This window comes from Momordica charantia (assembly GCF_013281855.1).
Source record: "Momordica charantia cultivar OHB3-1 chromosome 2 unlocalized genomic scaffold, Mcharantia_2.0 BLBB01000002.1, whole genome shotgun sequence".
NCBI lineage: Eukaryota > Viridiplantae > Streptophyta > Magnoliopsida > Cucurbitales > Cucurbitaceae > Momordica > Momordica charantia.
In genome coordinates this window covers 19,696,169-19,724,054 of record NW_028275160.1, presented here as the reverse complement: position 1 = coordinate 19,724,054, position 27,886 = coordinate 19,696,169, and the positions used below count along the sequence as shown (strand labels likewise).

Below are 27,886 nucleotides of genomic sequence, written 5' to 3'. Positions count from 1 at the left end.
TTTTTCCATTCCAGACTCCTCGATGTTCGTTAGGATCTCAGAAATTGGAATCGTGGTCGGGGTGAAGCATTCATAAGGTCGGCTCCTGGTAGGTCCGTTCTCCGCCCTTCGATACTCAGCTCGGCCGCCGGAAAAGGATCCTTTGTCCTTGGACTTGGGATCTGCCTTTTCGATATCTTTTCCACTTCTGCCCCGGCCGATCTTTCGTTCTGGTCGGCCGGTTTTGGTTCGGAGGAGCTCCTGTCCATCGATGACTCTCTTCGCCTTCTGAAGCACCTCGGCGAAGGTGGCCGGGGCCTCCTCTCCAAGTTTCATCGTGAGGGCTTCGTCGGCTAGACCAGTGACAAAAAAGCACATGGCCGAGTCATCGGAGCAGTGTGCGACCTTCAATTGCTCCTCCTGGAATCTGGTGACATATTCTCGCAGCGTCTCACCCTCCTTTTGTGCCCGAAGCCTCGACACTCATCTCTACCAAAGCTGGTGTATCGATCCCCGTTTGTACCCAGAGCCTCGATACCCAACTAGTGTCGTGCCAACCCTCGGCCGTGTTAGTCTCCCTTCCCTTCATTACATCTCGGAACTCTCACCAGAGTTCTACATGCTTATAAACCACGACCTATTCAGAAATTACCTCACAACAACGTAACATGCATTATACACAAACATATGCAACTATCATTCAAACATGGCCATCCAGAATCACAATAATACCCTTCTTTCAACATTCAGCATGCTTTGAATTCCAAAAGAGAAAGCCAACATATATTCTACCAAAAAAGTTAGCAATAGTTCATTTTCAAATACAGTACTCACAACAAAGTCAGCATGCTCCAAACACAACAAATCATAGAACCTAAATAGTTAACACAACTTTCACATTTAGCCCAACCAGGACATAACATTAATCAAACTTGACAAACCAATATTACATCCATCATGTATATAGCTCATTATACAGCATATCCCACATCTACACATATTTTCAAATGTTACTCAACAATTGTAACATAAACAACATTTATAAAGTATCATAAATCTCAAACAATCATTGAAACACACTCATAGGCCCACAATCAAATAGTCATTTCATAGCAGGAAATAGCAACCAATCCCCTCAAGTAAGGACTACTTACACAAGGGTTGCTAACATGCTACTAAGCCTTGCCGAAAGGTTCCGAAAACAAATGAGATTATATTTGCATTAGAATTCCATTGGAAACACTTAAATTAATCAAAACCAAGCTTGGGGTGATTCGTTACCTACTAACTCACAGTAAAACCTCTTTGGTTAGGAGTGGGTCGACGCCAAGGAGGTTCGGGCTCCAAAAACAGAGATCGAAAGACCTTAGACTTGTTGACCCGATGCTGAAAACCGATGGGTAAAGCTGATTTGAGTCAGAATATGAGTGGGTCCATGCCAAAAAAATGCAGGAGAGGGTAGGTAACTCAAATCGATTTCGTTTTGGTTGTAGGTAATCCAAAATTAGCTTTGAACAGGGGTGGGTTAATGAATCTTGCCGAGCTTCACGGATCTAGGCCGTTCCAGGTAGTTGGGGGTCATCAATTGGTGAAGAACGAAGCTGGAGGACCGTCACGTACAGGGCCACCGGAACCAAGATATCGTGCCAAGAATTTGTCGTAGACGCTGCTGCTGGTCGACAGATCTAAGCTCGGGGTTTTCAGATCGGAGAAAAACACCACGAAACTCGCTCGGCTTCATGGGTCTAGGCTGTTAGGTGTCATTGGAGTCAGAGAATGTCGCCAAAATGTCAGATCTATTGCAAAAACACGAGACACCCACCGGAACACGCCGCTGTCGTCGCATATAACTGCCGGAGCCACCGCCTTTGTTATGCCCACTACTGCACTACCATTGAGGGAGGAGGAACGCTGCGAATTGTCTGATTTGGCACAACCGACGTCGGAGAACATGTGGTTGTTCATTCTGTTCTGGATTGTAATCTCTAATAAAAAATATAGCTCCATGAGCAAAAGCTCCTGTCATAATGAATCCTGCTATGTATTGGTGATGGGTATATAACGCAGCTTGAGTAGTAAAGTCTTGTGCTATGAACGCATAAGCAGGTAAAGAGTACATGTGTTGAGCTACCAAGGAAGTAATAACCCCTAAAGAGGCTAAAGCAAGGCCTAATTGAAAATGAAGCGAATTATTGATTGTGTCATAAAGACCTTTATGTCCACGCCCCAATCGTCCCCCCGGCGGAATATGTGCTTCTAAAAGATCTTTTATACTGTGTCCAATCCCGAAATGGCAGCAAACGATTACTACACGCTTGATTTCAAAGAAAAAATTGTTGGTTCTCGGGTTGCACTACCCTAGGTCGCCGCCGAGAACGCAAAGTTGCGCCGCCGTCACTACTGTAGATGGAAGTGTGCCATCGTGCTGCTTGCTGCCAGAGGGGGGAGCTACTAAGGGAGGGGGGCGGTGGGTGGCGGCTCTACAAGGAGAGGAAGAAGAAGAAGATAGAGCCATTGGGTTTTTATTTGTTTTTTTTTCTTTAATCCTTTCTTTTCTTTTTTTTTCTTTAAATTGGTTTAAAACTAAAAAGCCAACATTCCCAATTTAAAAGAAAATCTGTATATGCAAGGATATGCACAACAGTATATTTCTGATTGCAGCTCGAACTCGGCCTCCGGACCGATCAGAATACTTGGGCGGACCTGCACAAAAAGGTGAGCACTCCGACGATCAAGTCAGTATAGGTCGGATTCCCAGTTTAGTTCGAGATCAGAAAATCATCGTACCTGATCGTGGAGTGGGGTCCTCTACTTATGGGTGGTAGTCCCGCTAATCTCGCGACGGTTACACCCGGTAATCTCGGGACCGTCGGTTACACCCGGTAACCTCGGGACCGACGGTTACACCCGATAATCACGCTGCTGACAGTAGCTCACCTCGGCCCCCACCGAGCTTCCCGGTAGATCGGACCTCGGCCAGGTTCACATCGGCCCTCATACTTAGCACCTGTCAACGCTAGTGGTGGTGATCTCGGCGATCCGAGCTGGGCATGACTCATGAGTCATCTTGGAGCACCAATAGGGGTCCTCCACGTGTCCAGGGTATTCTCTTCCCCATCAAAATCCATCTTAATTTGTTTTAAAACTAAAAGGCCCAACTCTCAAATTTAATAGAAAGTCCATGGGTTAGAAGAAACTAAAATTCTATTTTCAAACAAATCTAATGACGCGAAACCCAAAATAACAAAATGTTAATGAATTTAAAAGAGGGAAAAATCCTAGTCTTTTATCCAAAAAGAAAACCAATTTTCAAAAGGTTGGAAAAATTTATTTTAGACATTAACTAATTTTTAAAACCCCGAGAATAAAATTCAAAAAAGAAAAATCGAATTTCCAAAACTTTGAATTAAGATTTTAATAAAATCTCTTTCCAAAATTATAAAACTTAATTTATCTAAGTCCAACGAAAAAAGACTTCATTCTAATTTACCTAAAATTAGAACTTCAACTTAGAAATCAAAGAACTTAATTTATCCAAAACGGAGAAGTCCAAGGGCACAATTTAGATCTTGATATTGATTCTCGAGGGTGGCACTATTGTAAAGTCGGGGCGTTACAACTTCGATATTGATTATCGATCGGGTTCGGTTAATCAAACAAAAAAAACAATAAACTGAATTGAACCTTTATTCAAGACTTCCACTTGGATCATTATTGTGTTTTATTTATCCAAAAAAGAGATGAAATATAATTTGCTAAGTCGTTGAAATTATTTGAATTGTCATGAAGGCACTTGCCTAAGTTTAAGGTTACATAAAAGATGCTTGAATGCGTTAGATTTGCACTTACACGTGATAACAAAACACATAAATGCAACTTTCAAAGGTCGTATGCATCGTTAGTCACGAAAATCGTGTATGTAAAATAGATACATGGATTTCATATGTGTTTTGCACGGATGTCATGAGTGATGAGTGATAAGAAAATATGCCTTTTTTTGGATTTTTTTATGTGACAAAGGAAAAATAAATTATTTTAAAAAAATAATTGAATTTGAAATTTAAAATTCAAATAGATTTATGGTTAATGTTTTATCAAATTTGAGAACCAAGTTTCAAATTGATTTTCTTTGCTAGATTGATTGTTGTTCATGCAAAAATCTGCTAAGGCAGAAAGAACGACCTTGGGAGGTCGGTAGGCGCTGCTTGGAGCAATGTCCATCAGAGGTACCTACAAAACAGGTAAGCCACTCTGACGATCCAGTCAGTTAAGAATCCAAGCTTAGATAGATTAGCTTCAGACATATTTCATACCTGGGCTCGTTGGGTTGTGGTATATTTATAACGGTTAATGGAGTAGCTACCGATCCCATCTGGGTATTTTCCTACTCACGTCGGGCTCCCTCATGCGACCTATGTCCATGCTTTCGGTCGATCCTCTCTCTACCTTTAACAATGAATCCCTTGCGCCTTAATTTTTTACCTAAGTACTGGTAAACACGTGTTAGGTTGGCCTTTTAGGAATCACTAGAATAGGTCGTCCATGCACAACTTGCCCCCTCAACATTTGCCCCCTCTTAAGTCGGGTGAGGGGTCATCCATCTAAGAGACATCGTGGAGGCGTTGGACGAGCTATTTGTTTCTCTGCTTTTGGACTGGGCAGTGAGTGACGTGGACAAATTAGTCGCCCCGACATGAGCATTTAATTGCCACCTGGGGGTTTCACGTCGAGCACGACCTTCAAGGCGCTCTTGTGCACTTAACCGTCATCCAGGCATGCGATCTTGGCCGCTTGAATGATGGAAACGTGTAGTGTGGAGATCACCTCCCGCTGCATATATATCAACCTGAGGGCTTCCCTCTCATTTCACGCTTCCAAGATAATTTTTTTACTCTCCTGTTGAGGTTAGTAGCTCGTCTCTCTTTCTGTAAATTTGTAGTTTTCGTTCATGTGTGATTGGAATAGCAATAGTTCTAGGTTGAGGCGAGCGAGCTCGGAAGAGAGCTTTAGGTTGACACTAGAAGTCCCCACGCCCGTTGCGTCCTCGACCGGTAGGTTGTCTCCCAATAGCTTGGCCCCCACTGAGTCTTCGAGCAAGAGATCGTCTCGTCACGTGGGTGGGGACGAGGTGCCTCCTTGCTTAGAAATTTAGCCCTATGTAACAATTAAATTAGAGAGAGCACACGAAAGTTGTCTCCGATAACCATTTTACAATGGGAATAATTTTCCCTTAAGCTTTTTCATTGATTCAAATGAAACATATATAAAAACTATCGCTACAGGTTCGCGACACGAAGTGGCCGACTTTCTTCCCGAGAGGAAATAGATGGAGTTGCCACCAGTCTTTGTTTATAGGGTGTGACTGGCCACGAAAACTGCATGGATAAATTGATAAGTGCAAAACGATTTAGGTTTGGTGGTCTTTCGTGTATGAGAAAGGTATTAGCACCCCACAATACTCGTTAAGACAATTTTAATTACTTGAAATTTTAATTAGATAATGTGTACGTTGTTCCTAAAATTAGAAGGAACTTAATTTCAATTTCTTGTTTGTTAGAACAGATGTATTCAATTTCATTTCATTTAAATGAAGTGTTCATTTCAAGAAATGGTGTAACGTTTGTTCAGCTTTACTTGAAAACAACTTGTATGTGCTAAGACCAATCATAACTAAAGCAGTCTTAAATACCGAGTTGTTTAAAAATGCTAGAACTCAAAATAAAAGGTAAAAAGTTTCTCAAAAGGAAGATACCTATCTTTGGCACTTAAGATTAGGTCACGTTAATCTCAATAGGATTGGGAGGTTGGTTAAGAATGACATTCTAAGTGAGTTAGAAGACGATTCTTTACCACCATGTGAGTCTTGTCTTGAAGGCAAGATGACTAAAAGACCTCTTACTGGAAAAGGTTATAGCGCCAAAGAGCCTGTAGAACTTATACATTCAGACCTTTGTGGTCCGATGAATGTTAGAGCTCGAGGAGGGTATGAATACTTCATCTCTTTTATCGATAATTATTCAAGGTATGGTTATTTATACCTAATGCAACATAAGTCTGAAGCCCTTGAAAAGTTCAAGGAGTACAAGACTGAAGTTGAAAATCAATTAGGTAAAACCATTAAAACACTTCAATCAGATCGGGGTGGAGAGTATATGGACTTGAGATTCCAGGACTATATGATAGAACATGGAATCACATCCCAACTCTCAGCCCCTGGTACACCTCAACAAAACGGTGTATCAGAAAGAAGAAACAGAACCCTGTTGGACATCGTTCAATCAATGATGAGCTATGCTCAGTTGCCTAACTCGTTTTGGGGTTATGCAGTGGATACTGCAATTTATATTTTGAACGTAGTTCCATCAAAGAGTGTTTCTAAAACACCCTTTGAGCTATGGAAGGGTCGTAAACCTAGTTTACGTCACTTTAGCATTTGGGGATGCCCGGCACACGTGCTCATGACTAACCCGAAGAAACTGGAACCTCATTCAAAAGTATGCTTATTCGTAGGTTACCCTAAAGAGACGAGAGGTGGTATCTTCTTCGATCATAAAGTAAACAGAGTGTTTGTATCGACAAATGCTACTTTCATAAAAGAAGGCCATGTTCGAGATCATAAACCACGGAGTAAGGTAGTAATTAATGAGATTTCCGAAGAGGCTACAAACACGTCAACAAGAGTTGTTGATCAAACTGGCACTACAACAAGAGTTGTTGATGAAGCCAGCACATCACGTCAGTCACATCCATCTCAAGCGTTGAGGGTGCCTCGACGTAGTGGGAGGATTGTATCACAACCTGAACGCTACGTGGGTTTAACTGAAACTCAAGTTGTCATACCTGATGACGGCATCCAGGATCCATTGACCTATAAGAAGGCAATGGAAGATACTGACAAGGACAAATGGGTCAAAGCAATGGACTTGGAAAAGGAGTTGATTTACTTCAATTCCGTTTAGGAACTTGTAGATCAACCTGACGGGGTAAAACCCATCGGGTGCAAATGGATCAACAAGCGAAAACGAGACGCCGAAGGAAAGGTACAGACCTATAAGGCGAGACTTGTGGCAAAAGGCTACATACAAAGGGAAGGGGTGGACTATAAAGAAACTTTCTCCCCTGTAGCTATGCTTAAGTCTATTAGAATACTTTTGTCCATTGCCACATATTATGACTATGAGATATGGCAAATGGACGTCAAGACTGCTTTTCTGAATGACAATCTTGAAGAAAGTATTTATATGTCTAAACCCGAAGTCATAGAACCAGGTCAAGAGCAAAAGGTTTGCAAGCTTAAACGGTCCATATATGGACTAAAACAAGCATCTCGATCTTGGAACATAAGGTTCGATACTGCGATCAAATCTTATGCTTTTGACCAAAACGTTGATGAGCCTTGTGTATACAATAAGATCGTCAACAACACCGTAGCCTTCTTAGTGTTGTATGTGGATGATATTCTACTCATTGAGAATGATGTAGGATACCTTACTGACATAAAGAAGTGGCTAGCGACTCAGTTCCAAATGAAGGATTTGGGAGAAGCTCAGTATGTTCTTGGCATCCAAATTCTAAGGGATCGCAAGAACAGAATGTTTGCCCTGTCTCAAGCAACTTATATCAATAAGATGCTTGCTCGATATTCGATGCAGAATTCCAAGACAGGTTTATTACCCTTCAGGCATGGAATTCATCTGTCTAAAGAACAGTGTCCTAAGACATCTCAAGAAGTTGAGGATATGAAACGCATACCCTATGCTTCGGCAGTGGGCAGCCTGATGTACGGTATGCTGTGCACTAGGCCTGACATTTGCTATGCGGTAAGGATAGTCAGTAGGTACCAATCCAACCCAGGATATGATCACTGGACTGCTGTTAAGGGAATCCTCAAGTATATAAGGAGAACGAGGGATTACAAGCTCGTGTATGGCGCTAAGGATTTGATCCTTACAAGATACACTGACTCTGACTTCCAAACAAACAAGGATTCAAGGAAATCCACGTCGGGGTCAGTATTCACTCTTAATGGAGGAGCGGTAGTTTGGCGAAGCATCAAACCAGGATGTATCGCAGACTCCACCATGGAGGCTGAATATGTTGCAGCTTGTGAAGCAGCAAAAGAGGCGGTTTGGCTTAGAAAGTTCTTGACAGATTTGGAAGTCGTTCCAAACATGAACTTGCGCAACACACTTTATTGTGATAACAGTGGTGCTGTGGCAAATTCTAAAGAACCTCGAAGCCATAAGAGAGGCAAACACATTGAAAGGAAGTACCACCTTATACGGGAGATAGTGCAGCGAGGAGATGTGATTGTCACAAAGATCGCTACAGAGCACAATATTGCTGATCATTTTACGAAGGCACTCACGGCTAAAGTGTTTGAGGGCCATCTAAAAAGTCTAGGTTTACGAGCATTGTACAATTAGTCTATGGCAAGTGGGAGAAATGTAATGGGTATACTGTATGTCCTAGTTTATTGTATTTTCCCTTTGTTTTATGATAATGTACACCCCACACGAGTTTAGTTCAAGTGGGAGTTTGTTGGGTGTGTTGCCCTAAACTCGTAGTTTGTATTATGTAAAAACAAATGTATATTCAATAAAGTTTTATTCCATAAATTTGTTGTTGAAACATAGCATTGCATTGTCCAAATCCAATAAACTAAACATCTAAGGTTATTTGATTGTAATCGGGACAGTATATATACTGGGTATATATTTGATATACAGAGTATATATTTGATATACCTCTCATATAGGAAGGGATAATATCCCGTGAATAACCTAAAGGGTTTATAGTATATGGATAAGGCTGGGTACCTTATCCTGGCAACACTATGGATACGGTCCAATCTGTAAAGGTTACAGACAACTCGATCCAGGTCGTTCGTGTGGAGACATGCGAGTGGGGGTATCATGTACAATGAGTTTGTATAAGACCGGACCGCGAATGTAACGCCCCAGGAATTTCACCATTTCCCAACATGGACCGTTACTAAGACTACCTAAAATTTTCATAAAAAGAAGAGAATTGTCTTCACAACAAAACTAAGCAATAATGCTACCACGCTTCTGCTGCGCTACTCTGATCTTCAACACTCACGTGAGCTTGAACAATTAGAACAACCCACTAAAGGTTTAAGATAAACTCTCATCCTGTACAGATAAACCATTAACTACCGACTTCACATCAACCAAACCCTTCAAGGAGACCTCTACTAACTATAAACCATCCACTAAAAGAAAATTAACATCTCGAATGACAATGGAGCAAGAACTTAATCAAGTACGATCAACTTAAACAAATGTACTCATAAATACCCTAATTAGGTTACAATCTCATAGTTCGAGAAGCTAACACAATTAATGCTCTAAAAAGAATAATGAATCGGCAACCTTATAACATCCTTTAGACCATAAAACTAAACAAGACCAACCGCTAACAACTCAACTACACGATTAAATAGCCACAACTACCCTAACTAAAAGAAATTAATTGCATGTGGCATAGCTAATGGTCTTTCCGATCAAGTCTCCTCCTTACAACATCCATTAGGCTCCAAGTTCGTTGTCAAAATCGACAACAGTTCGATATGTCATTTCTTCAATCAGTCGAAGTTGTCCTCAAAACAAGCCCGATGGCAAGAGTACCTCGCCGAATTCGACTTCCAATTCGAACATCGGCCTGGTTGATCAAACCAAGCAGCAGACGCCCTTAGTCGAAAGAGCGAACATGTGGCCCTGTGCATGTTATTTCATCTGAAAGCAAGCAAGTTGACGGGGTCTGTTCGTGAGGCCATCAAGGCACACCTGAAAGACGATCCAGCAGTCCAAATAATCATTCAGCTAGTAAAATACGGAAGGACCTGCCAGTTTTGGGTCGAAGACGACCTCAGTTTTAGCAAAACCAATCGTCTCCATGTTCTGCGAGCAGGAAACCTGAGGAAACTCCTGATGGGAGAATGCCATGACACCATGTGGGTTGGCCACGTTGGGTGGCAGATAACATATGCCATACTGAAGAAAGGGTACGACTGACCGAACCTGCGAGACAATGTTATGCAATACACCAAGACCTGTCTCATCTGCCAACAAGTCAAAGTCGAGAGAACTAAAATTGTCGGTTTACTGGAGCCCCTCCCAATGCCATCAAGGCCTTAGGAGAGCTTATCCCTGGACTTCATCACCCACCTGCCCAAGGTTGGAGAATTCGAAGTTGTCCTTGTTATTGTCAACAGATTCTCCAGATACGTAACCTTTATCCCAACTCCGAAGATGTGTTTCGTAGAGATGACAGCACAACTATTCTTCAAGAGCATAGTGAAACTATGAGGTGTCCCCAAAAGCATCGTGAGTGATAGAGATGGAAGATTCACTAGAACCTTCTGGACGGAACACTTCCGGCTACTTGGCTCCAACTTGAACATATTCTCAAGCTAACTGACTGGACGTTTATGCTGAACGCACGCACTAAGCGTGGTAACAATTCTATAGATGCAAGCGCACACCTATCAGAGTAATATAAAATGGATGGAGTATCCAAGTATCGATCCTCAAGGACTTCTAAATAATTTCCAAACTCTAAAGTTTTAAAGTATAGTGAATGTTGATATGAGTGATTCTTGTAAAATGTGAAGTGGTCACAAATAATGGTTTTGGATTTGGGATTTGGTCTTATAATGGTAAAACCTAGCCCGAATTACTTCAAGTTGGCCATCAAAGAATCAAGGATATGCTAAGGACGATATGCATTTTACTTTAGGAACCAACGACTACGCTTTTCACTTGACTTATGTCTAAGCAAGTTCAAAGTCCTAAGACATTCTGTAATATGTCTATTACGAGAAATATCTTAGTTTTAGGATGGAAATAGTCGCAACCTCGGGTTAAGGTCCTATGTCTAGGCTACTTAAGCGAAACCCTTATGTCTAAGGCGCTCCTCTCCTCGGTTTAACCACTCAACAATGCAAATAAGCAACCTTTTCAGTATTGACTTGTTAAGACTTACAGTGGCCTTCTCTAAATCCTACCTTTTTGGGAAAACATGTTGAGTAATGAGTGGAAAGCAAAAACACTACTTCTTAGCAACCCTTTTTAAAAATAAAAGGCTAACTATCCATAACCGGGCTAGAGACGGGAATTTAGAAAGACATATTGAAGAAAATACAGCAAGTAAAATGGTTGAAATTGGAATGCATGTGTGAAAAACAAAAGTTAACTAACGGAGAGTTTTTCTCGGGATTGAGAGCTTCGCCCTTCTCTTTCAAGCAAGGGGGAGTGTCACGTGCTCTTTCTTCCAAAAACACAACTCTCTTAACTAAAAATAAAGTAAAGGCAAATGGAAGATAAGCAAAGTGCTGGATTTTTATAAATTTTAATGGGTAGAAAATAACTAAGTAGAAACGGAAACAAAACAAAGCTCAATAAAGGAATGTAAAGTGCTCGGGATTTAAAAACCAAAAGCAACTAATGATAGCAACTAAAAAGTACTTAGAAAGCAACAAAGAAACACTAAAAGTGATCAAGAGAAGGAAGCAAAGCTTGATGAATTTGGTGGAGAAGCTGCTGGAATTTATAGCTGTGCATAATTGGTGAGGTAGGTCCTAAAACGATGGTGAACCACCCATTTCCAACATCTTTGACTGACTAAATCGTGCTCAAACTGATAGTGGAACACTTCTTCTACACGTATGCATCGGTTGGAACCACCACAACGCATTGGAAGACGCGTTTCATTAAGGGCAAAGTTGGAAGAAAAACTGTTTTCTGCAGCCTTCCCAGGCGCCTGGCGCCTCCCATGTTGGTATTTCCGACTTTTTGATTATTTTGATTAATTTGCACTCCCAAATCGTCCTAAAATGTTATAAATACAATATAAGCCAACCACAAACCATCATATATGATTTTTGCATGAATTAGAACTCAAACGACCGGGAAAAAGTCCGAAACAAAGTTAAAACATAGTAAAAACAGCATCTAAAACCTTCTTTTTAGGCGTATAAACAAGCGTAATCACACCCCCAAACTTAACTTTTTGCTTGTCCTCAAGCAAAACTTAGCAACTTTAGTCAGCTTTCTAACACATGGACAAGGTAAAGCAAAAGCAACCGAAATGTTAAATCATAAATTGTCTCAGGTAAAAGATATCAAAGCCTACCATTCTATTGGCTTTGTAAGCTTAGTCACTATGAACCAAGTTTGAAATGATAAAAACTTTCTCTTTCAAAAATTTTTTTTCCTTTAAAAAACAGAAAACGTTTTCAAATACCCCTAAGGAATCTGCACACTCCCTTTTTACATTGAGACTTTTACATCTGAAAGACCAGCTACTAGCCCCTGAGGTTTCCACACACTAACATCGGTTTCAACCACAGCTACTCGTAGAAAGACTTTGAAACTAACAGCTAGGTCATAAGACGACGACAATGAGAAACACGAAGTCACTTATCACCATCCTTACTGCAATTTTCAAAGTCAACACCTAAAACTAAATGGGTGTCTACAGTATGACTCGAAAATCATAAATACATTTTCTTTAACTCTCATTGTTTTTACCACTCTTTTCTTTCTAACACAAGTATTTTCCCCACTCTTATTTTCTCTCAACAAGACTCTTTTTACTCTTTTGCAACTTTTTTTTGTTCATTTGTTTTTTCTTTTTCCTTTTTTTTCTTAAGCTAAGTGCTTTTCAATACTTTCTTTCTTTCCAACTTACTCTTTTTCAAAAGAAAATAGCATGATTTTTCAAATATAATAACACTTTATCTTTCTGAAACAATGACTGACACAACGACTGTCCCCCCCAAACTTAAGAGAGACAGTGTCCTCACTGGGAAAAGACTTTTGCATATGATGAAAAAGGCTTAACAGTAAAAAGGACAAGGACTTCCTATATAGGGGCAAAGAAAAAGTTTAAAGTCTGTAAAGATCAAAAAGACATAAAAGAAAATGAGTTTATCACATAAACGAAGGAAATAGCTCAAAGCTTAGTCAGACATAGAACAGAAAACTCAACAATCTCTTATAATCATCATCGACATGAAATCACATGCACAGCACAGATGCTTCAAAATAGGCATGTGAAAAGCTAAACTAAGGTTAAGTGAAGGCATACTTTAAGTGATCAGAAGATAAACGATACTAATTTATTCATGCTTCAACTGAGCTCAAAACATAATCAATACAAAAAAACATGCATAGTAATGCTAGAATATGCAAACTACGTCATTAACCAAAAGAATAAAACACAAAAAATAGCAAAGAAGGAACCTCCCCTTCATGAGGTTGGAGGTTGTGGACTAGGATCAGTGTCGGTACTGGAAGATGGATGACCAAGGATAGCAGCTAGCGCTGGAGGCCATGAAGGTAAAACCGCAAAATCTAATGAAGCCCTCAAGTGGTAGATATGTTGCACGACTTCTCGAACTTGATCTCGCAGCTGTTGATTCTTCTCTCGGAGACGACGGATCTCCGATGTAGGAGACGTCCCAATACCTTCCCTTCATTGTAGCGCATGAGCGATAATTCTCCGAATATTCTTCTCTTCCACAATTGGGGCATCTCTCTTAATTTGATCCTCAGGGAGCTGTACACCTTGTCGCACGCATAAAGAAGTGACCAAACGTGGGTGATAAAGCTTACCACGTGTCCGGTGGGCACACTCATGGATACTGGTATTGATCAATTCTCCATAATTCACATCTATGCCCTTTAGCATGGCATAAACCAGCAGGGCCCTATCCTGAGTGACATGCTCATCATGCTCCGTTGGAAGAGAGTTGTGTGGGTTTTTGTTGAGGTGTAAGGCTTAGGCAATGGGTCTATTTAAAGCTTTCCCCAAACTAAATCCTAAATGGAAAGGGATTGAGATTTAAATTCAACTAGGTTTCCTAAACCTAAAAGGAAAAATAAGTTTGAATTCCAAATAGGATTAGGGAAACAAGAATTGAAGTATTTTTGAGTTTAAAGAGAGATTTGAAACTTAAATCACAAAGGATTAATGTTTGACCAAAAATAAAACCCATAAAAGTCGAAAAATGAAACCCAAATCACGAAGGAAGAAGAATTCTCGAAATGCTGGAAAAACAGGGCAGGCGCCAGGCGCCTGCGTGATTCTTTTTCGCAAAGGGCAGGCGCCAAGCACCTACGTAATTTTTTTCAACGTTTTTTTTTCTTTCTTTCTTTCTTTTTTTTTAACGTTTTCAGGAACATTCTTACTAAGCAAAACTTTTTATAATTAAACAAAAAGAATGTAAGATACAAAAATTTCCTTCCTTTACTTTTGTTCTTTCAAAACGGATAAGAAGGAAAAACATTTTTCGCAAACATTTATTGACCTGAAAGTTGAATAGAGGTTTTTCCTCTATCCACTAGTTCTCCAAAATACAGCTTAAGTCTCTGCCCATTTACTTTAAAAATACTTCTCTTAGAGTCAACTAGATCCACTGCACCATATGGGTAGACTTTAAAAATTTGAAAGGGACCAGACCATCTAGACTTAAGTTTCCCAGGAAAAAGTTTCAACCTAGAATTGAATAACAGAACCAGATCACCTTCTTGAAGATTGTTCGGTCGAAGACGCCTATCATGCCACTGTTTAGTTTTTTCCTTAAACAGCTTAGCATTCTCATAAGAAGATTTCCTTTGACTCTCGATAAAGTTCTTAGCATCTTCTTCCAATAAGATTTTGTGCATGCAAAAGGCCGGGCTTATCCCTCGGATATCTGCTATCGTCCATCCAATGGCCTTTTTGTGCTTCTGCAAAATCTGCAATAAAGAATATTCATTAGTAGGTGATAAATTGGAAGTTATAATAACTGGTACAGTGTCGTTATCCCCTAGATACACATATTTCAAATGCGACAACAATGGCTCCTGCTCCAAAGTGGGTGGTTCCACTATGGACGGAAGTAACGACTTGCATTCTTCTTTTTGTATTTTTTCAACAGAATTAGTCACATCTTCCGGTTCTTCTGCTATCTTATCAAGCTCTTCTTCAATCTCTGTAACTAACAAGTCATAAAACTCATCAACCATAACAGGATTCAAGCTATTTATAGCAGAGCACTCTTCAAAGTCTCCTGGTAATTTCATGGCGTCTAAAACGTTAAATTTAACTTCTTCATTATTTACCCTCATTGTAATTTCTCCCTTCCTCACATTAAAAACTGTATCCCCAGTGGCTAGAAATGGTCTTCCCAAAATAATGGGAACGTCTAAGTTCGCCTCGCAATCTAGGATGATAAAGTCCGCAGGGAAAATGAATTTGTCCACCTGGACTAAAACATCTTCTATCTTTCCCTCAGGTCTTATGATAGATCAATCTGCTAGTTGGAGGGTAACCGTAGTAGGTCTAGCTTCTCCTATGCCTAATGATTTGAAAACTGGTAATGGCATAAGATTAATGCCAGCGCCTAGATCACATAATGCCCTACCTAAGTTTTTCCCTCCTATGGAACATGGAATGGTAAAACTGCCAGGATCGTTACATTTCATGGGTAGCGGGCTGCCTACAGCTTCACTACTACATTTTGTCATGGCTACCAGTTCATGCTCTCCTATCTTTTTCTTCCTAGAAACTATATCTTTCAAAAACTTAGCATAATTTGGCATCTGTTATAGAGCATCTACTAATGGTATATTTATATGCAATTGTTTTAAAATATCTAAAAATTTTCTAAACTGGGAATCATTATTTTTCTTAACTAATATTTGTGGAAACGGGGGAGTACGGGTAAAAGAAGGTTGTACCTGTAGAGGAACACTCGGGGTGTCCTCATTACCTTTTCTAATATTTTCTTTTTCTGGTGTTTTTGGATTCTCTGGTATCTTTACAGTTGGTTCAGTGGACGGAATCTGTACATCTGTTGTTGGCATTGTTGGTCCATCATATGCCAGTCCACTCCTAAGGGTGACAGCTTTGCACTGTTTTTTCCCTTCTCGCTTTGGTAATTCAGTATGGCCTGAAAAAGAACCTTGTGGTCTATTCTTCAATTCATTGGCGAGCTGTCCCAATTGGGTCTCGAAATTCCTCATTGATGCCGCTTGGGATTGTATCACTGCGTCGGTTCGGGCCATGTACTCCTTCATCATATTCACAAGATTTGAGTTGTTATTTTGAACTGGTGGAGTTTGTGTTCTCTGATTGTACTGTTGTTGCGGTGGCAGGATGTATTGCTGTGTAGGTGGAACATAGGGCTGCTTGTTCTGCTGGCTCTGCCCTTGATTAAAACCGCTCGCACCTCCTTGACCTCTCCATGAGAAATTAGGGTGGTGTCTCCAACCTGGGTTGTAGGTGTTCGAATATGGGTTAAAGTTCCTATTGTTCCCATGTCCTACATAAAAAACGGAAGCAGGGTTATGTGGACATTTATCATAAATATGGTTTTCACTGCAAAATGAACAAATGAGATCATTGACTTGGCAAACAGGGGCAGGAGTGCAATAATCCGACTGCACAGGTTGTATCGGCGTGGCTAATGGATTTTTTATTCCCAACGCCATCTCTTTCAGCCTCTGGTTCATTGTAACCATCTCTTTTTGCATCGAGGTAGCAATGTCCAGAGCCAAAACTCCAGCTGGATCTTGCTTCTTTGGTGCTGCCCTAGATCATTGCGAACACCATAGTTCATTGTGTGAAGCTATGTCATTTAGGATGTCGACTATCTCGTTGACTGTCTTCTTTGTAAAGGCTCCATTGGCAGCATTGTTTAGCATCATCTTAGTAGGATGATCTAAACCTCTAAAGAAATGTTCTATCTGGATGCATGCCGGCAAGCCATGGTTCGGACATTTCCTGATTAGTTCTTTAAATCTTTCCCACGCCTCGTGAACAGGTTCACGATCATACTGTCTAAAGGAGATGATCTCCTCTCTGATATCAGCGTGGCGAGTAGGTGGGAAGAATTTTGTTAAGAACTTTTCCACTAACGACCCCCATGTGGTGATGGATCCCGGTGGAAATGCATTGAGCCATGCTCTAGCTTGGTCCTTCAAAGAAAATGGAAAAAGTGTTAGTCTAAGAGCATGGTCTGTTATACCAGGTAATCGAAATGCATTTGCAATTTGAATGAATGATTTCAGATGATCATGTGGATCCTCATGTTCCTGCCCTCCAAAATGTCCAATTGTCTGCAACATTTGGAACATCATTGGTTTAAGCTCAAAGTTTGCGTGGGCTGGAATAGGGTTGACTATCCCTGAATCAAAGATCTGAAAAGCCGTGGCGGCATATTCTCGCATTGCCACGTCTCTGTTGTCCGCCATCTGGATATGGTTGGATTCATCATTTCTTGCATGATCCCTCATATTACCGTTAACAGCAGGTGGATCAACCGGATCACGAGGTGGAATATCTGCCATTGATGTGCTCATACTCTCTACCTCACTTTCAGGACTGATTTCAACTTCTCTCTCTTTTTGCTTTTCTAGTTGTTTTCGAAGTCTTTGCTCCTTTCGAGTTTTTCGAAGGGTCCGCTCAATCTCAGGGTCAAGGGGTAGAAGAAAAGATCTTGTGCTCATGCACTTTAACTTACCCTTGTGAGATAAACGACCAAAAATATAGAACAAAAACGGTGGATGGAAATTATACCCAACAACAATTCACAAAAATAAAAACTAAAAGAATTTGAAAACAATTTTAAAACTAAAGTCCCCGGCAACGGAGCCAAAACCTTGACTGGGCGTTGATGCTGAACGCACGTACTAAGCGTGGTAACAATTCTATAGATGCAAGCGCACACCTGTCCGAGTAATATAAAATGGATGGAGTATCCAAGTATCGATCCTCAAGGACTTCTAAATAATTTCCAAACTCTAAAGTTTTAAAGTATAGTGAATGTTGATATGAGTGATTCTTGTAAAATGTGAAGTGGTCACAAATAATGGTTTTGGATTTGGGATTTGGTCTTATAATGGTAAAACCTAGCCCGAATTACTTCAAGTTAGCCAACAAAGAATCAAGTATATGCTAAGGACGATATGCATTTTACTTTAGGAACCAACGACTACGCTTTTCACTTGACTTATGTCTAAGCAAGTTCAAAGTCCTAAGACATTCCCTAATATGTCTATTACGAGAGATATCTTAGTTTTAGGATGGAAATAGTCGCAACCTCGGGTTAAGGTCCTATGTCTAGGCTACTTAAGCGGAACCCTTATGTCTAAGGCGCTCCTCTCCTCGGTTTAACTACTCAACAATGCAAATAAGCAACCTTTTCAGTATTCACTTGTGAAGACTTACAGTGGCCTTCTCTAAATCCTAACTTTTTGGGAAAACATGTTGAGTAATGAGTGGAAAGCAAAAACACTACTTCTTAGCACCCTTTTTTAGAAATAAAAGGCTAACTATCCATAACCGGGCTAGAGACGGGAATTTAGAAAGACATATTGAAGAAAATACAGCAAGTAAAATGGTTGAAATTGGAATGCATGTGTGAAAAACAAAAGTTAACTAACGGAGAGTTTTTCTCGGGATTGAGAGCTTCGCCCTTCTCTTTCAAGCAAGGGGGAGTGTCACGTGCTCTTTCTTCCAAAAACACAACTCTCTTAACTAAAAATAAAGTAAAGGCAAAGGGAAGATAAGCAAAGTGCTGGATTTTTATAAATTTGAATAGGTAGAAAATAACTAAGTACAAACGGAAACAAAACAAAGCTCAATAAAGGAATGTAAAGTGCTCGGGATTTAAAAACCAAAAGCAACTAATGAAAGCAACTAAAAAGTACTTAGAAAGCAACAAAGAAACACTAAAAGTGATCAAGAGAAGGAAGCAAGGCTTGATGAATTTGGTGGAGAAGCTGCTGGAATTTATAGCTTTGCAGAATTGGTTAGGTAGGTCCTAAAACGATGGTGAATCACTCATTTCCAACATCTTTGACTGACTAAATCGTGCTCAAACTAATTGTGGAACACTTCTTCTACACGTATGCATCGGTTGGAACCACCACAACGCATTGGAAGACGCGTTTCATTAAGGGCAAAGTTGGATGAAAAACTGTTTTCTGCAGCCTTCCCAGGCGTCTGGCTCCTCCCATGTAGGTATTTTCGACTTTTTGCTTCTTTTGATTAATTTGCACTCCCAAATGGTCCTAAAATGTCATAAATACAATATAAGCCAACCACAAACCATCATATATGAATTTTGCATGAATTAGAACTCAAACAACTGAGAAAAAGTCTGAAACAAAGTTAAAACATAGTAAAAACAGCATCTAAAACCTTCTTTTTACGCATGTAAACAAGCGTAATCACTACCATCCGCAGACCGACGGTCAGACAGAACGCTTCAATAGTATGTTGGAGGAATACCTCTGCCACTTCATTGATGCTCAACAGAAAAACTGGATACAAATGCTTGATGTAGCCCAATTTTTTTTCAACTGCCAGAAGAGCACGACTACAGAGAAGGCTCCTTTTGAAATAGTATGCGGGCGCTCACCTGTGTTACCTCACATCATCGACCACCCTTACGCACGAAAGAGCCCCCAAGCTTACAACTTCACCAAAGAATGACGACAATCCATTGATGTTGCCCGAGCATACCTTGAGAAGGCGTCTAAGCACATGAAGAAGTGGGTCGACAATAAGCACAGACCGTTGGAATTTCAAGCAGGAGATCAAGTGCTCATTAAATTATGCCCGGAATAACTCCGATTCCGGGGTAACAAAGATCAACACCTTGTGCAGAAATACGAAGGTCCAGTCGACATCATTCAGAAGGTCGGGAAGACATCATACAGGGTCCAATTACCCTCATGGATGAAAATCCACCCAATGATTCATGTGAGCAACTTCAAATCCTATCTCCTGGACACCATTGATCCCGCATGTAACGAAGTGATCCGACCAGTTGTCACCTTGAACAATTAGATGGAAAAAGAAGTTGAAGAAATCTTAGCTGAAAGAACTCGTCGAGTCGGACGACCGAGAAGGGACGTACAGGAATTCTAGTCAAATGGACATGGCTTCCACATGAAGAGATCAGTTGGGAGCGCGCAGAAGATTTGGAATCAGCATCAACCCATATCGTAGAGTTCGAGTAACGTCTGTGGACTGGAACGTTAACCATTTAAGTGGGGGAGGATGTCATGGTCATTCTCGTTCAGTGCATGTCGCCCATGACCGCATGTCCATGATAGCCTCTTCCCTCCTACTTTTATGTCATGGATTTACTTTTGCATGTTATTTACTTTTCATTGTACATTTGAGGGCGAGTGACTCCTTTCCACTTTGCATGTCCACGCCTGCCAAAGACAAAATGCTTTATAATCTACGTTAGGGGGGTACACCTAGTCTCCTCCTTACATCGAGTTGTATTCTTGTCTTGTCGCTAATCTATTCTCTTGCATTCAAGCATACAACAAGCTTTCCAAAATGCTTCAAACGTTTTCCAAATCTTTTTTCTCTAACCCCGATTTCCAAAACCGTTTTCTCGAGAACGAGGGTGGAGGTTGCGATATATAGTCGTAGTGCCACCGGCCATTCGATTCTCATTGGCTGACTTGCTCGTGGACAAGAGCAAGTGCAGCAAAATCGCTTTGTGAGTCATTTGAAAAGTGCGATTGTGACACCCCGCACCCACGCACATGCCAGCGCCTTGCCCCAGCACCCGTGCGTATGCCACCATGCCAGCGCCAGCCCAGCGCGCCTCTACCCAGCGCCATGCGCGCGCGCACCATGCCAGTGCACGCCCCGCCTATCCGCCCAGCCCCATGTACGCCATCCTTCCTTGTCGCCCACTCCTCCCAATTAAGGAACATACTTGCTTAACATTTTGGTTTATTCTTGGGATATTTGTTTTTGGATTTTATCTTTGATTTCTTTGTTTTATTTATCAAATTTAAATTCACTTTAGGTAAGTTTTAGATTTATAGGGAATTTATCAATTTTAGTTTTATTTTTACTTTTGTTATATTCGTTAAAAGGCCAAGGGTCTTGGCATATATAAAGGCATGTACCCCTTCATTGTTCTACATCTTAGAATCTTGGAATAGTATATTGAATAAAGTTGAGTTTTTTTCATTGTCGTGTGCAAACCCCCCTTCAAATCTTGAATCCCTTTGTGTGGTTCAAACTTAGGCCTTCGTGTTTGAACCTCTCGGAGCATGCTTCTTTGATTGGTCATCAAACTCGTGGAGTGTTTCCAGTCTCGAGCATAGTGAGTCATCTGTCTGCTCAAGGTAATGACTGCAAAGGTAATCTCTCTAACCTTGGCCTTTCGGGTTGAACCAACTATACGATTGGATTCAAGTGACGTGTGGCTCGAGTAGCTCAATACACTTGGGTGGTCGTGTATCACATTAATATCGTAAACACTTCAGTTTTCTAGTTATGGAATTTTCCTCTCTCATAATTACATATTCTGTTATCAGGTATGAAAATTAGAATTTGGAAAATGATACTTTTTGTTTTGGTGTAAAACCTTGGATGACACTTTGAGAAGTTGCCAAGTTTCTTTATGTTGTCAGGACACATCCCGATGAGCTTAAGCTTGTTGTGACCATTTCCATCTTAAATCCACTATAACAAAGGTAAGGTACTAACCGTTGTGATCATTTTCATACTGTAGCATCAAAATATTAAATACATTTGAATTGAACTTATTATATGCTGCAACTATATCTGAATTACCACATTTATCAAATTATTTAGTAAGTTTACAAGAAAGTTTAGAATATTGATTATTGATAGTCTCATTAGATGATTATTGTTTTCCATCCTTGTGATATACTAGTTTGTGCTATATTGATTATTGATATTTTGTGTTATATTACTAAAGGATTTAGAAGATAAAGTGTAGCCATATTGCTTATTTTAGTCGCTTATGTTCTGTTGGGATCTTTGTTTGGTCAGACTTATTTCAAGATGTTAATTTCTTAATTTTTTCATGGGGAAATTCGAATTTTGTACAAATTGTGTCATGGTTTCGTGAAGCAACGTTGCTCTAACAATGGATAAATTTGAAGTTGAGGTAGTTATTTTCTTATCGATTTGATAAATTTGAATTTGAAGCAATGTTGCTCTGACTATGATGTTTCTAACAGTGTGGAATATCTAGTTATCTACTCAACTCTTTGCACCTTTTAATAGATAGAACTTATTCTTTTATAAGTGACTTTCTTACCTTATCTATTTATTGGTTTATCATTTATCCAACTTGGGTATTGTTTTCTTCATTAGGTCTTTCATGAACTCAAAGAAAACAATTAGAAATGCTACTAATTGATGAATGAAAGTCTCTGTGGGTTTGGTGTGTGCGACATGTTTCATTCTGTACTTTGTACTTGTAGTAATTTCTACATGGTAAGTGTAAAAAATATCATACTAACAAATTGTAGAATACTTGGTTCCTATATGATTTCAACATTGTTATATAAATTCATGTATTCGCTATGTTGATGAACAATTTAAGGACATGAAATTCGTCTTCCGTGACATCTGCTAACAACATCAAATCCATTTTCTATGCCATTTTCTAATCATCACGAAATCTAATTTTTATGATGTTTTCAAAATGTCACAAAGTCTCTTTTTTATTATGTTTTTAAAACATCACAAAATATATTTTTTATATTGTTTTTAAAACGTCACGGAATTGTTTTTATGACATCTTTTTAGACGTCATGAAATCATTGTTTGTGACGTTGAAAAAAAGACGAAAAACAAGCACGTAACCTTTTTTAGCTATGAATTCTAGTTGCATGACATTTTGTAACTATTACAAATTCTAATTCCGTCATGATAACTCATTTGTCGTGATGTTTTTTAAACGTCACGAAAAGAAAAAATTGTGATGGTTTAAAAACATCACGAAATCATTTTTCTAGACGTTAAAAAATCGTCACGAAAACCAATATTTTGCATGACGTTTTTAAACATCACGAATGTTTCTTTTCGTGACGTTTTTTAAAACGTCATGAATACCTTTCGTGATAGGGACATAGGTGACATCGTAAAAAACGTCACGAAAGGATTTTGTGACGTTTAAAAAACGTCACGAGAACCCAAATTTCTGCTAGTCTACTCCTCCCACTGCCAATTGGTTTTGAGATGAAACCCCATGAATGTTAATATGATATCAGAGTCCAAAATGCTCAAAGGAGCATTCGGTCTAAAAATGGGATCCGGCCTAGATCGATGAGCCAAAAAACCCACGATCTTGAGAGGGAATGTTAAGAGTCCCACATTGATAAGAGAGAAGACCTAACATAGGTTTATAATAGACACGGACTACTCCTCTCTTTGCCAATTGATTTTGAGATGGAACTACATGAATATTGATATGGTACCAGAGCTCAAAAGTTAAACTTTGCAGCTTGCAGGTTTCAATCTACAGTCCTCGATGTCTCCCTCGTACTCGGATTTCTTCCCCAACAATATTATATATGATTTCTAGTAGATGTGATTATTTTGTAATATTATTAAACAAAGTTTCTCTTAGTAAACGTCATGCTACCTTTTATTTTGAAATATGGTCATATCTTTGATATACCCAATTTAAATGCTGATATACCTGGTAGGATTGCTGACTTGGACTAGAAAATTAAATTTGGAATTTTGGGCAAAGAGCAGTTTTACTCGAAATTATAAATACAAGATTTGTATTTATTATAATTAAATAGTTATCAAGTAGGGGAGAAGTAAAAAATATATATATAATTTATTTAAAAAAAGAATATGCTGTCAAATTTTGAACAGTGGTCCACAACAGAGAGATAGATGCTGATGAGACAAGATGTAGATATTTTCCTTAAACTATTTCTATTGTATTTGCATGGTTTATTTATTGGTTTAGGTATACCATATAACAATAGAGTGAGTATTCAAATCTATAACTTTAATTTTAAGAGATGCTTATAGTGCAATGATTTTATTAAGACACGATTCCAGAACCCAAATCCCAAACTCTAAAATTCACATTAACTAAGATTAAATCTGAGATTGTAGAAAATACTACAACGGCCAACTTTTACATATATAAATCTATAGAATAAGTTGTTATTTTCCGTGTTAAGGGATTGTCATGGTTGGCGGTTGTTGTGGTGACTTTTGATATGTGTAGTCACCGTGTCCAGGTCAGGACACGGTGATTTTCCATTGTATTTATCGCCCGGGCCATACGTACCTCCACCTTTGTTTATGAGGGTTCATTACTTATTCGATTTCTTTCAGGAAGTCTGGGACTAAATGATCGATGTTTCCTCCACTAGTAATACTTAGCTTCATGTGAACGCGAGTTGTGAGTTCTTCGAAGCTTCACGATTTTATACCCTCGAGAATATAAAGAAGTCCCAATGCATGCCACATAATATAACTTGCAGAAACATATTTAGGAGATTTAAGCATACTGTTGATGGAAATTATTTACCAAAAAAGGCACAAATAAGTCATCGAAGGTTATCTATCATATATGCTATTTTGCGATTCCATTTATCTTTTTTTCTTCCTTCAAAGAAAAATAAATTTTGTTGATAAGATTCTATTGTGTCCAAGCTTGTAAGTGTCACATGTACATGTACATGTATTGATTATGATTACTTAGCTGCCTCATGTGAGAGAAAAAAATAATATTTACAATGGAAAGTCACGACACACAAGACGCAAACATATTTCTATAAGAACAATTGCTCTCTAATTGAATAATTTCCATTCATCATGTGAAATCAAAAGAGAATGCTACAGATCTTTTATCGAAAGGATTCTCAAGCGAGTAAGTTGCATATACATCGAGGGAAATAGGTCTAAAGCATATGAAATGAAAGTATATCTCGTGTAACTAAACCTGATTGACTGGAGACCCCAAGATCTAGGTTCAATAGACAAACTGGCTCGACAATTCATAGTTGACACACTAAAAAACTTATAGTTTGTTCCCATTTTTATGATGTTATGTGTTTATGTGTGTGATTTGTTGATATCAAGGTGATATTGTTGGGGGCCATCTAGGCCCGACTCGTCAGGATTACGTCGATGATGTTAGATCGTATGACAACCCTAGAGGGGGTGAATAGGGTTTAATGAAACTTTATAAACTTTTTTGCACGATGGACTCAATTTAAACAATTTTGTAAGCATTTTACAAATAAATAATTTTAATACACAATTAATCAACAAATTATAAATATAAACACCCTAATTAATCCAAATGTAAATATTGAACATAGTCATGAACAACAAATTATAGCAATTAATTTTATGCAATTTATGATAAAGAAAATTAATTGCAAAAATTAAATAGTAGAGGGTTAGAGAAAATGACACCGAAAATTTATAGTGGTTCGGCAACAATCGACCTACCCCGCTTCCCAAGCTCTTATTGGATGTTCGATTGAAGAACTTGACTCTTTCCACGACTTAAAGTCAAACTGGTATAATGTTTTTTTTCTAGGAGCAAGAACAAACCCGATCATTTCCATGGTTCAGGATCAAACCATTAGAAATGCTCTTTTTCGGGATCAAGAGCAACCCTTACAAAGAATATGGAAATTTGAGAACAAACTCACGAACTCTTTAAAAATAGTAGATATATAAATTTTTGCTCACAAATTTGTAAGAAAAATCCTAATAAAATAAAGCGGTCAAATGATTAAGAAACAATAAAATTGAATATGTCAAAAGATCTCTCAAATTAAATATCCCTAAAGATTTTAGAAGATTAATAATGTAGAAATTGGACACAAAATCGGGGAGTAGATTGTTGTTGATTTTGGGAGGGAATAGTTGTTTAAATAGGAGGCAAAGATATTGAAATTTATTCGAAATCAAAATCAATTTTGACCATCTTTTTTTTTAATTTCTTTTCTCTGTCTTTTTTCCTTTCCTTTCTATTTATTTTCTTTTTGTTTTTTTTCTTTTCATTTCATTTATTTCTTTCTCATTTCCTTTGTAAACTAAAAACTTCAGCTCGCCACGCGCCCTCCTCTATTGTAGGATTCAGTTACCACATCATCGTCATTTGAATTTTTTATTTTTTTTAACTTCATTCGGCTATAACTTCTTCTTTTCAGCTTCGATTTGGGTGATTCAAAAGACATTGGAATCATTGTATCGAGCTACACGCTATGAACACTTCAAAACATTAAAATTATCAATAAATAAAATTAGGTTTTTTATCATCAAAATATTGATTAATTAATTAAAATTAATTAACTTGAGCTTAAGGGCCAAAAAACCAATAGATGAACCTCCCGATCTTGGTCGACATTTGGGCATTCATCGTTCGTACTTTATTTCGGAACCCCGAGCTTCTTCAATATGGGTTTCCCACTTTTCGCTTTCCTACCTGGCTGATAGGGCAGAAAGGGTTGGTTATGTCCCTGACTCCCCTGACCTTATGCAGAGTAGGAGGGATAGGAGCTGCCTTGTCAGCAGCCTTGTCGCGTTGATGCTCCTCCTAATATGACTCCTTGTCCTAGGTCATTGTCTGATCGTTTCAGTGAGAAGAACGAGCTTTCATTTGGCTTGAAAATGTTGTTTCCACAAACGGCGGCAACTATTCATGACGATAAATTTTAGAGAGGTCCACGTGTCCCTCAGATTGGTGTGTATGTTAGGGAGCAAATGAGTCTGCAACTAGAAAACTCGACGCTGGTGCGGCGCCCGCCTAATGCAATTTGGCGCTTAAGTCAGTAATCAAATTAAAGAAAATAACAGTAGACACCTTAAGATTTCAATGATAGATTTTTCATCTACTTGGTGTTGGTGTGAGTCATTCCCTTTTATAGGCGTGGATGGCCAACTTGGAAGGATGGCGATTGTGGGGTATAGGCGCACCAAGCTGTACAAGGCTTTGACGGAGGGGCAAATGATCCCGACAAACCATGGATTGTGCCTCCATCGGTAGGTCTTTGTCTTTGCAACTTGCAGGTTTCAAGCTGCAGTCATCAACCTCTCCCTCGTACAGAAGTGGTGGTACCACACCTATACGCCTGCACATAGTACGGTGATAACTGCTTGTTGTCTCGCACCTCGCTATCACTCCCATTTTCGGACGCGTGTTGTTATGGAGAACAAAAACGACCCGAAACGGGACAGGGAGTTGAAGCCTGAGATCATCAATTGGGGGAGACCGGCCCATGACGTAACGGGCCGACCCAAAGAACGACCTAGCGTCGTGGTAGAGAACGAGGAAAGCGACCGACAGAGAACTAACCGGGCCGAGAGGGCTCGGTCCCGACCCCTGCTCGGTCCAAACCCCTGCTCGGTCCCGACCCCTTCTCGGTCCCAACCACTTCTCGGTCCCGACCCCTGCTCGACCCACGACCCAGCCCAGGAATCTCACACCTACGATCTACGATCCCTCGGGCCCTGCAACGCCGAATTAGGGTTTGCCTACGGAGGTTCTGGAATCATCTTAACGGCTATAAGTAGCAGTGAGATCCAACCCTGATGGAGCAGGTGACTAATCCTTAGCTAATTATTTTCTCAACACTCTCTCGCTAACTTAAGCATTGGAGCTCGTGTGACTAAGGTCACACCGGTTTGGATCGGTTTGATTTTGTAGGTATTGGTTCCCTTATCATCAAGTTTGGTGTGTGGGAGAAGAAGAGCCAGAGGGTCAAAATCCACGCATCAAAAATTGGCGTCGTCTGTGGGGACGATACAGTAAAGCGAGCTTCGTCGAAACGAAATCCCGATTTGAGGTGAAATTTCGATTCGAGGCATGTAGAGTGTAGCGGCCGACCATTCAGGCGAGGTAGGACCAAGCCCTGATCGTCGACTTTGTCCGAAGGCGACATGAATCCTGATGAGAGCCATCGGTGCCTCAAAAAGAAGAGCCTGAAAGAAGCGGCCGATCACTCGGATGAGGTAAGACCGAGCCCTGATCATGAACTTAATCCGACCACCCTTGACAGGGAGAACCAGCGTTGGGCCTGAATAAAGCGACAGACCTCTCGAGAGAGGCAAGGCC

The 27,886-nt window shown here is 39.7% G+C and overlaps 1 non-coding gene across 1 annotated transcript; it reads left to right on the top strand.

Annotated features, from left to right (window-relative positions):
• Window positions 1-16,752: 16,752 nt before the first annotated feature.
• On the top strand, window positions 16,753-16,859 carry LOC148212995 (small nucleolar RNA R71). The gene has a single exon (XR_015789579.1). It is a non-coding gene; the product is annotated as a small nucleolar RNA R71 (small nucleolar RNA).
• The last annotated feature ends 11,027 nt before the right edge of the window (window positions 16,860-27,886 follow it).